The sequence below is a fragment of the Suncus etruscus genome, chromosome 2, assembly GCF_024139225.1.
Source record: "Suncus etruscus isolate mSunEtr1 chromosome 2, mSunEtr1.pri.cur, whole genome shotgun sequence".
Taxonomy (NCBI): Eukaryota; Metazoa; Chordata; class Mammalia; order Eulipotyphla; family Soricidae; genus Suncus; species Suncus etruscus.
The window spans coordinates 17,510,727-17,522,766 of NC_064849.1; the positions used below are offsets into that span (position 1 = coordinate 17,510,727).

The following is a 12,040-nucleotide window of genomic DNA, read 5'->3' on the forward strand; positions in this document are numbered from 1 at the left end:
AGTGCTACATGGGCCCCAAGCACTGACAGCTTTTGAGCATCAAAATTGGATAGCTTCTGTGCACCACTGAGTTTGGGTCAAAAAGCAAAATCAAAACACACAAATAGAAAAACAACTAAATGAAATTTCTGCTTCAGAAGAGAGTCCTATAGAAAGAAGTCTTGGATCAACAAATCTAGCATATTCAAATTATCTTCATGACAAGATGTCAGATCCATTCATTTACATATGTTCTAGAAATTATCAAAATAATAAAAAATAGTTAATGCAGCACAATTTAAAAGAAGATAATTATCTCTACTTTATTGCATTTTTTTCTTTCCTCTGTTGTTATAAGCAACTATAAACATATTGTTCAATAATTTTATATCACCTGTTAAGTGATACAAATCTACCTGTTAAGTGAGTTGGAAACTATCTTATTTTAAAATACCATTTTGATAAAGTTCTCATTCATTTTAGGTAAGAGTCCAAAGCATAAACTGACATTTCTTTACACCAAAGAATTCTGTATTAAACACTGTCTGTGTTGTGAGCCCATTCAGCTTAACTCACTCCTAACTCTGCACTTCATTAACTCTGCAATGATAGTGAAAAATCAGCTATAGATATGATGTTAAAATATAAATAGCTATATCTGATAAAATGTTATATTATAAACAAAATTATGGGCTGGCGGGCTTAACTGGTGAAATGAGTTGATAAGTGTAACAAGGTAATCATACATGGGACAAAATGTTTCTGCATCATCATGTATGATAACTTAAAAATACTTATGTAGTAAGATTAGTAGTAGTTATTTGTCATTATGTAATTTGTATTGATACTTTAATTAATACATTAAAATAATTCATTTTAGGAGTACTGATCAAGATGACATTAATGTTGAACTTGGCTTGACAAAACTTTTGATAGGCTTTTATTTTCTATCTCTATACTTCTGAATTTCTAGCTTTAGACTTTTAGAACTTATCCTTTCCAAACTGATTCTAATAAAATCATTTTTGGTAAATTTTACATGTAAATTGGGGGGGGGGCACATGCAGCGAAGTCCAGGGGCTACTCCTGGCTCTGAGCTCGGAAATCGCTCCTGGCAAGCTCCTGGCAGGCTCCTGACATCCATATGGAATGCCGGGAATTGAACCCTGGTTTGCCCCCCAGTCAGCACTTGCAAGGCAAACACCCTAACACTGTGTTATCACTCCGGCTCCAAGAGATGTAACATTTTTATATTCCTTCTTCATTTTTCAACCGAGTTCTCTCTTCAGAATCTTGGAATCATTTCTCCCTCATGTAATCATCATCAAAGAAGGTGGGTCTGTCTTCTTGTCTCAGTTGGAATGTGAGAAGCAAATTTTGGTAGTTGTCCTACTTTGAATTTTAATTCTTTTTCTTGATGATATATGAGGATTATTCTGTTTTTAAATAATAACAATTAATAAACAATCATTTAAAAATTCCTTCCTCTCAGGTTTTTAGAAACTTATATATTAATTATACTTGGATTCTGGTCTCTTTTCTCAATAGTTTGAGCTTGAATAAGATTTTCCTTGCTTATATGACTTGGTCCAAGAAGGTTTTGTGGAATGTAAAATTCACAATCTAACTAGAATATAAACTAATATGAGTTTTTGGTAATTCAATACTGCCTTAAAATTTCATATGATGGTAGAGGTGTACCATCTCTGTATTTACTATTCATAGGTTGATCATTAGTTGTTAAAATTATGTTTTCTATTTAAAAACATGTGCATCTAGTCTATAATATGTTAATGTAAATTTATTGGATAATTATATTTAAGAGTGATAATAAAATAACAAAAACATACATTTTTAGTTTTAAAATTTTTGTAACAATATATTTGAATATTTTATAAGAATTTCTTTGAACATGATAGAAACTCATTGTATACCTTGCAGTCATCATAATCAACAGTGTTTTTGAAAATGAGTTTCAAAATAATATTGTCTTGTCTCTACATATTAGTAGATTTCAGTGGTCAGAACCATAAAATGAATTAAAAAGTTTAAGTAAGCAGGGATAGGTCTCTACTTTATCTTGTCATTTCAAGAATATGGGGGAAAATTACAGAATATTGACTTTTCTTTCTCAGAATTGGAAATGTAACTTTCATATTTGAACATTTTTCTTACTTTTGATCATTCTTAAGATTATATATTGCAATTAGATTCTAGCTTGAGTCTTTATTGTTTTTAATGAATAATTAATCTGAAACAGTTATAATAGCAAATCATATTCTTGAAATAAAACAGATTGAATTATTTTTCTATGGTTGTAAATCTTGCTTTAAGGATCTAAAACAATGAATATATTTTAAAAAACTAATTACAGGGGCCAGAGCAGTAGGGCATTTGCCTTCCAAGCGCTGATCTAGGACAGACCCAGGGTTCGATCCCCCGGAGTCCCAAATGGTCCCCCAAGCTAGGACTGATTTCTGAGAGCATAGCTAGGAGTAATCTGGGTGTGGCCCAAAACGCAAAATAAACAAACACATAAATAGATAGATTGATAGATAGATGATAGATAGATAGATAGATAGATAGATAGATAGATAGATAGATAGATAGATAGATAGATAATTACAGGGGTCAGAGTGATAGCATAAAGGGAGGGCATTTGCCTTGTTTGCAGCTGACTAGGTTTGATCCGAGTCATCCCATATGCCCTCCTCCTAGACTGCCAGGAGTGATTCCTGTGTTCAGAACCAGGAGAAACCCTGAGCACCACTAAGTGTAGCCCAAAGCGCGCGCGCACACACACACACACACACACACACACACACACACACACACACACAATTACAGGGTTTGAAGAGATATTACATTGGGTAAGGCACTTACCTTACACAAGGTCTCCCTAGGTTCAATTCCTGGCATTATATATAGTCTTCCAGCATTACCAGGAGTTAGCTATGGGTACAACCATATGTGACTACCCAAACAAAAAAATAACAGAAGTTGAACTATATATAGCTAACATATCTCAATAGTTTTCCCTTTTAGATTTAAAAAACAAACAAAAAAAAAAAGAAACACATAAAGGACATCAGCCTTAAGGAGAAAAGAATATTACAGCTATTTAGTATGGTCACTTATAGGCTTGACTAAAAACTTAAGTACTTTCCTAGAGAAAAACATGATAAACAAAAATCAAACTGCATATTCTTTTTAACTTTTTTTTTGTTTTGGAGAAACATATCTGGTTGTGCATATATTTTATTCCTGGCTCTGCACTCAAAATCATATGGGATCCCAGGGATCAAACATCTTTCTGCCATGAACAAGACAAGTGCTACCTGCGATACTATTACTCTAGCCCCAAATTCTTTTGCATTTAAAGTTCTCTGTGTTTAACCAAAGTTGAATTTAACTTCATAATCATAATTTTTAATAAATATTTCTTGGTTTCTTATAATTACCGTCCCAATGTTTTTGAAGATGAATTTAGAGCAGAATTAAAAAGTGCCCGTTAAGATGGTAGGCTGGGACAGGAGGTGGGAGGGGGGTCTGGGATGGACTCTGAATATTGACAGAAACATATTGAGACTGGTGGCAGGAGTAGTGTTGAAACACTACTGTCTGCAACTTAATTCGTGTGGTGAATGAACCTCTCTATTAAAAGGGGCAATTAATTAATTAATTTCCAAATTATCACAGTAAAATATATTCATATATTCTCCATTTCAGAGGAACACACTATCCCACATACTTTTTTGTCATGTGGTTGGCATGGAACTTACTTTTATCAATAATATTCTACATGCTTTTCTTTATCATACAGCATGCTTGGTTTGTACTTTTTGAGCCACACTACCCTATGCTTGGAATTTACATCTGTTTCTGTGCTCAGTAACTATTTCTAGTGGTGCTCCCGAGAGCATGAAATTTGCCAAGGATTGAACCTAGTTTAGCTGTGTGTAAGGCAAGTGTCAATGCCTATTGTACTATCTTTCTGTCCCCTACTTATATGATCTTGAACTTAGTCAAATTTTTCCTCAATAAGAGCCTTCCTTTTTTCCCTTCTACTTTCGAATAAATCTTTCTACTACAAATAAAAAAGCATGTATGTTCTTATGAATGTTCTGACAGATGATGTCTTCAGCCTGGAACATAGAAAGGAAAATTTATATTAGATGTTAAGACTAAATCTTATTATTGCAATTATATCTACCAAACTTGTGCATTTAACTGAGGGCTTAATTGTTTCTATTGTTGTTCTATAGTATTAATAGTAAATACATAGTTGTCAAAAAGTATAATATTAATCTCCTGGATTCTCACAATATCTGACATTCTGTTAGATTCAGGCCCTGCCTTCATAATACGTAATAAAAGAAATGGGGACTGGAGAGATATTACAGTGGGTAAGGTAAAACCTTGTCTGCTCCTGAACCAAGTCCAGTACTTAGCATCTCATAAGATCCTTAAGCACAACCAGGAGTAATTCCTGAGTGCAAAGTTAAGAATGATGTCTTAACTTGGTGTGGCCCCCAAACAAAAACGAAAATAATAAGAGAAAAGAATGAAGACTTTGATCTTTTTACCTTGCTATGCTTTAACAAACTATACTTTCGCTTAGATCATCTTCATCTACTTCAGTTTTGAACTACAATTGATAGGATATAGCTCATTTTAAAATTGCTTTTTTATTTTAACTGCTGGAGCCATATTATTGCTTCCTAAAGATAACGCTGCTTCATTGAATCCAATATTTCCTTAAGAAATATTTAATGGGGCCCGAGAGATAGCATGAAGGTAAGGCGTTTGCCTTTCATGCAGAAGGTCATTGGTTCGAATCCCGGCATCCCATATGCTGCCCCAAGCCTGCCAGGAGTGATTTCTGAGCGTTGAGCCAGAAGTAAGCCCTGAGCGCTGCTGGGTGTGACCCCTCCCCCCAAAAGAGAAATATTTACTAAGTATTTGTCCATCTCCTTCTGAATTTAAAAATACAGAATATTTATCTATTTTTAAAAATACAAAATACAGAACAATTATCAGTAAAACTGAGATTCATTCTACAAAACTGTTTCCAACAAATAGGAGGTTAAAAGAAGAAAATGGAAGAAAATTTGGTGGGAAGGAACCTTTGGGGCCTACATAATCTGGTCATGGATATGATGTTGGAACAGGATTGTATAAAAATTTATCATTGACTGTTCTATAAATCATGATGCCTAGGTAAAAACTGAAGAAAGAAACCCTAAAAGAGAGCTATTGTCCAAAGTAAGCTCCTATTCAGGGAAAAAAATAAGAATAAATTAAATAACACCATAATAGTTTCTTTGTTTTCTTTTTTTCTTGACTTTATCATTACCATGATAGTTTTTAAGTAAAGGTAGCAAGCTAATTTTAATAGAGACATATGTATGGGATAACTACTATGAATGGCAAGTCTAAGCTACTGCAGAAATATGAGACATGTTCAAGAAGCTGAGGTCTCCACACTTAACTGTTCTTCAGCTTCTGTCATTGTATTGTATTTCTAAGTCTATGTATAGATTCCATCAGTGCATTCATACTCAAAACTCCATGACTGGGATCAGGCATTTTATAGCATCTATAAAATTTTTTATGCTTTGGGACAAGGGAAATGAAGTGATCCATAATATTTAAAGCCTTCCTGAGTAACTTTGAGTGTCCCTGAGTGACACACTGTCACTGAAATGCAGCTGCTCTGAGTTTTAGGAAAGATGCAAGAAATAATTGTTTTAGTGTATTTCTGACATCAAGGATGCAAGTAGTTTCTTTTGTTTCTCTGAAATCTTTTAAGGATCTAATCATTTTCCTCTCAATGCTACTTCCCAAATATCATACTCTTATTTTCATTTAAAAAATAAGCTTTGGGGGAGCCAAAGAGATAGTAAGAGGGATAAGGCACTTACCTTGCTATGACCAACTCGAGTTAAAACCCGAGAACTCTTTATGATTCTATGAACCTTACCAGGAGTACTTCTTCAGTATGGAGCCGGAAATAAATTCTGAGCACAACTGGTATAGACCAAAAAACAAATATATAAGTTTAAAAAATATTTGGAATGAAATATATATTTATCCCCTTACAACCACGAGATGTAGATGACTAGAAATAGTTTTCTTTTTTTTTTTTTTTTTTGTTTTTGGGCCACACCCGGTGACGCTCAGGGGTTACTCCTGGCTATGCGCTCAGAAGTTGCTCCTGGCTTGGGGGACCATATGGGACGCCGGGGGATCGAACCGCGGTCCGTCTCCTAGGCTAGCGCAGGTAAGGCAGGCACCTTACCTCGAGCGCCACCGCCCGGCCCTAGAAATAGTTTTCTAAGAAACTACTTATTAGATTATTTCTATTTTGCAATACATTAATTAAAATCAAGAGTAAATGAATTAGATTTAGATATATGATTTGAAATGTACTTGATTTTTCACTATTTTTTCAAAGAACATTTTGTAAATTAATAGCTGTTAATGTTATGATCATTTTCACATTTTGGGGTCATTTCACTAGAATGTTTCACTGAAAACATTCTAGTTATTTCTCATGTTGCAATTGAAGCATTATCTTTTGAAACCCTTTTACTTCATAGAACTGAAAATCCATTTGTTAAATTTTTTGACAGTAAACTCATTTTCTCTACAAGGAAAGTAAAATGATTTCAGTGACATTAATCCATTGTTTTAAATCATGCATTTGTGAGGCTATGTTAAGCTTTATTGAGATTATAGTAATCTTTTGACCTATTTTATGTGATTATGTTCTTCTGAAGGAATGGTTTGATGCATTTATTTTAAATTGTATATACCAAGCCTATTCTTTCACATTTCCCTTATAATAAGTACCTAGGAAAGGAATTGAAAACTGCAGCGTTTAAAAATAAATTTATTTATTTTCAGTAGTGGTGATTGAACCCTAGACTTCTTACAGGAAAGAATCCCCAATATTACAGAAAACTTTTTATGTTGGTTGATGCTTTGCTTTTGAGTCAGATTGCAGTGCTCAGGTATTACCCCTGTCAAAAGTGAAGGGACCTTATTTGGTGCTAAGACTAGAACCTAGACTTATGTGCAAGGTTATGTGCAAGTTATTTTGCAAGGTTTAAGTGCCCTACCCACTATACTATCTCTGGCCCTTAGGAAACGTTTCTGAAAGAGATAATTGAAGTCAGAAAATTCCAATAGGATCAATAATGCTGGATTTTCTCTACTATGGTATTTATAAGTCAGAAATTGGTTACTCAGTGCGGGGTCCTGAAGCCCCCCAGGGGGGCCCGGCCAGCAGGAATTAGCTGGGAAGGCTTCTCAGACAACCGCACTTCTATTTTGCTGAGTAGAAGAACAACCACACCTGTAAAAAATCTGAGAGAGGTTAATAATAAAGACCCAAGGCAATGTCTCACTGCTCAAGGGCAACTTTATTTGACTACAGCTCCTTCTTATATAGTGAAGGAGAAGGGGGCAGTACAAAGATAATGTCAATCACACTTTTGGTGCGAAGGTCCATACAAGGCAAGAATACATATCAGGTTACAAGGAACAAAGAAAGTAATTCATTCTCCAAATAAGGAAATGGGCAGTGGGCTAGGAGGCAGGATTACCTGCAAGTCATGATGAACGTGCTGTTTCCATGGAAATTTCTTGTGACCTTCTAGCTGCATATCTAAACTTTTAACAGATATAAGGTGGGGGCAATGTTCTTACAGAAATAATTTTGTACAGACAATGTAACATATACACATAATAACTGCCTTGTTGACTCCGGAATGTAGTTGAGGGAGTAAGACCTCATTTCTGGGAATGGTACCGGGCCGTGTTGCTCTCCTCCGGGCTACAAGATTAATTATCTCTTGCAGCTGCACATTCCTTTCTCTTTGGCCCAAGAACTTACAGCAAGACTGCATGTAGCCTTTAGGTGAAAGGCTGGATTATGGCAGAAAGAACAGAAAATGGCCTCAAACAAGTCACAGTCCCCAACAACTCAGAATTCCTCTGCCCTTAACAATATCGTTGTTTTTATGCTTCCATTCAGTTTCTGGAAAAGGACTATTTTTACCAACTGAGGAAAATATTTTAGAATCAGAATGACCTGTAATCCTGATTATGAGAGGTTCAGAGTTTATCTTCTTACTTAAAAAAATATTAAATTTTTACTGTTGGTATTTCAACTAACAAATTTCAGTTTCTAATTCTATCTAGAATTCTAATTATTTATTTTTCTATTCTTTTTTTTTCTTTTTTTCTTTTTGTTTTGTTTTTGGTTTTGAGTCACAAAAGGCAGCACTCAGGTGTTACCCCTGGCTCTCTGCTCAGAATTCGCTCCTGGCAGGCACAGGGGACCATATGAGATGCCGGGATTCGAACCACCGTCCTTCTGCATGCAAGGCAAACGCCTTATCTCCATGCTATTTCTATGGCCCCTAATTCTAATTATTTCTAAGAATTTTTAAATATAAATCCTAAGAGGTAGTGACTATTTCTTTATTTTTCTTCTTTTTTTAGAGGGGCTATCAACAACCTGATTAGGGATTACTCCTAATTGTATGCTCAGAAATCACTCCTGATCCTGAAGGGATTAAGAAATTATGATATTAAGATGCAGGGCATCAAATTCTGTTGGTTCCATGGAGAGCAGGCTCCCTATTTGCTGTAGCATCTTTCTGATTATATTTCTTAAATATGTTGTCTTTCACAGTTAGGAATATTGAAAGTGTTCAAATTAACTCTAAATTTAGGATGGGCATATTCATAATTTTATTTGTTTTTATATATATTTTATTTAAACACCTTGATTACATACATGATTGTGTTTGGGTTTCAGCCATGTAAAGAACACCACCCATCACCAGTGCAACATTCCCATCACCAATGTCCCAAATCTCCCTCCTCCCCACCGAACCCCCTCCTGTACTCTAGACAGGCTTACTATTTTCCTCAGACATTCTCATTTGTAGGATAGTTCAAAATGTAGTTATTTCTCTAACTAAACTCATCCCTGTTTGTGGAGAGCTTCATGAGGTGAGCTGTAGCTCCCAGCCCTTCTCTCTTTTGTGTCTGAAAATTATTATTGCAAGAAATTCTTTCATTTTTCTTAAAACCCATAGATGAGTGAGACCATTCTGTCTCTGTCTCTCTCTCTCTCTGAATTATTTCACTCAGCATAATAGATTCCATGTATTTACATGTATAGGAAAATTTCATGACTTCATCTCCCCTGACAGCTGCATAATATTCCATTGTGTATATGTACCACAGTTTCTTTAGCATTCATCTCTGTTGAAGGGTATCTTGGTTGTTTCCAGAGAACCTATGGGACATAGCAAAAATGGTACTGAAAGGAAAATTTATAGATTTTCAAGCACACATCAGGAAAGAAGAAGGGGCATACCTGAATATGATTTTATTCGTTACATAATCCCTCTTTCTAAACAACAGACATTTCATTTATTACTATTTGAATCAGTTGACAAAAATTGCTACAAAGATGATAAAATCTGATGAAAAGAAAAGTATGCATAAATAAAATTTGGGGAAGGGTATTAATTACTCTCTTGTGCATAGTTTTTGTGTCACCATTCTGAATTCTAGATTTGTCATAGGATGCTCTATGCCAAGACCAACCCATTAAGTATATTTAAATTTTTTAATATACTTCATTTAGAATTTTATATATAATCAATAATCAAAAATCATTAATGACTGATAAATTGAATAGATTTATGGGCAAATTTTAATCCCTCCCATTAACATTTTAATGACATTAAGAACCATTAAAGAGGGACCAGAGTGATGGCACAAGCAGTAGGGCATTTGCCTTGCATGTGCTAACCTAGTATGAATGGATGTTCGATCCCCTGGCTTCACGTTCAGTCCCCCTTTCCAGTGTGACTTTGTCCCTAGTACTACACTGCTTGAGCAGCACCATATTCTTGGGTCTCATAATTAATCCTCTGGCTGAGTGAGAGTCACTGTAAGTGACTCTTGTGAAACTCCCCAATTTTCATCAAATAATAAAGTGCTGGCGGCCAGAGTGGTGACGTTAGAGGTAAGACGGCATCTGGGTTGCGCACACTGGTCCAGGAGGGACTGCCTTTGGATCCCCCAGCTTCCCATATGGTCCCCCATGCCAGGAACGATTTCTTAGCGCATAGCCAGGAGTAACTCCTGAGCATTTGCCCCCCCCCAAAATGATCTATATGTAGTTTCACATTAAGTATTTAAAGGTTATACTATTTTTAAGACAAGAGAGGTATGTATTTCAATTTAATTAAGCATGAATTACCTAAAGAGTTGAATTATTTGGGTTTCTTCTTGATGTTTAAAAAATCTATAAATCATTATTAGGGCACAAGTTAAATTACATTTGACATTGAAGAATTCTGAGCCCTTTCATGGGGTTACAGTAACTACATCAATACTATGAATATTAGCACTATTTTAATTAGCACATGTTCTCTAAACTATAATGAACACAAATCATTGTTTAAATAAGTTTAATATTAAAATTACATGCTAATTTTAAATTATTTTAAGTAAAGAATAATTATTAACTAACAAATCTCCTATAGCTCGACCCAGAGAAAGTTTTATGGCTACTTTATTTACATAGAAAATTTTATTTTTCTTGGAGTTTATCTGTACATGCTTGTATATATGTTAGGGTAATGTAAAAATGTTTATAGTTTGCTTATTTAGCATCTCTACCAGGGTTCTTTTATTCTATGTTTGCTGACTATAAAAATGTTATCAATGTTCATATGTAGACCTTAAAGTGGAAAGCAAGCCTACAAAGATATTCCATTTCTTGCCAAATCCTGATTAAAATTCCCTTTTTAGTCAGGAAATAATAGAATCTCCTTCTACTAGGGATTATCTAAAGTAAAAAAGCTTTTACATTTTTCTTGCTAGAGGCATAAAATAAAAGAATAAATATTATTCCTGAGTACACATACTGTTCACCTTGTTCTCTCAACATTTTCTTCTAACTGGTTTTAAAATTCATTGCCCATTTTCTGTTTCATGAGCTATTTGTGAAATCATGGAGTTGTACCTTTTTTAATGTCTATGGAATGATAAAGTGTGGTACACAGGACAAAATGTCCTGCCTCAAGAAGCCTTTGCAAGAGGATTGATTGGCAGTCCTTCTGGTCAGCATACTAGGACCCAGATCTTTGAATCAAGAGGCTATTCTTCCAAGAAATAGCTTAAATTTTCTCTCAAAAGAATACTTTAGGAGTTCAGTAAAGATGTTTCAGTAGAACAATGAATTTATTTTAAATTTAGATTTTAAAAATTTTAATTTAGCTAATGTCCCAAAGTTAGGTAGAAATAATGAGCATCTTTGATTAGTATATCAAGTTTCCACTGTTAAAACTTCACATTATTTTCACTTTTTTTTTTATATTCCCAAGGGTGTATATACCAAATATAGATCTTGGTATTTACCTACCACCATGTCCCCAAAATTATCTGTTAACCTCGATCATAAAATAAGATTGTTTCTTGGTTCTTGAAGAATAAAAAAAGTCCGATCCACTAGCAAATTAGAACAAAATTTTTCTTAAAATTTGAACTGCAAAAAGAATACTATTATTTACTTTCAAACTTAGCTTTGAAGCATTAACTTCTCTGCACTCCATCTAAATGTTAAGACAATTATACATTTTTATAAAGTGTTTTCCTCAAGAAAACTAGGTGTATATTCACTCCTAATTTTACATAGGTAATTATATTTTTATCATACTAATTTCATTTATGTTAATTTATAAGACCCATAGGAAAATCCAAGTGCATGAATTCTTGTAAACATTTAAAATACAACTAGGCATGAACAAATATATCTCAGAAGAAATCCAGACACACATGCAAAAAATTTATAACAGTAGAAAGGAAGTTAATAAATTAATATAATAATTAAGTTATTAATTTTTTAATAAATTAAAGTATTGATATTAATGACAGCTTTTCCCCATGATTGTATTATTTTCAGAGATATAAAAATTAGATATAATGAGGAAAATCATTAGAAAGTTCAACTTCTGGAGACACTTTT

At 34.2% G+C, this 12,040-nt stretch overlaps 1 protein-coding gene across 1 annotated transcript in view; it reads left to right on the top strand.

The window, feature by feature from the left end:
- Positions 1-12,040, top strand: part of UNC13C (unc-13 homolog C) — a 278,305-nt gene that overhangs the window by 74,279 nt on the left and 191,986 nt on the right. The window lies entirely within an intron of this gene.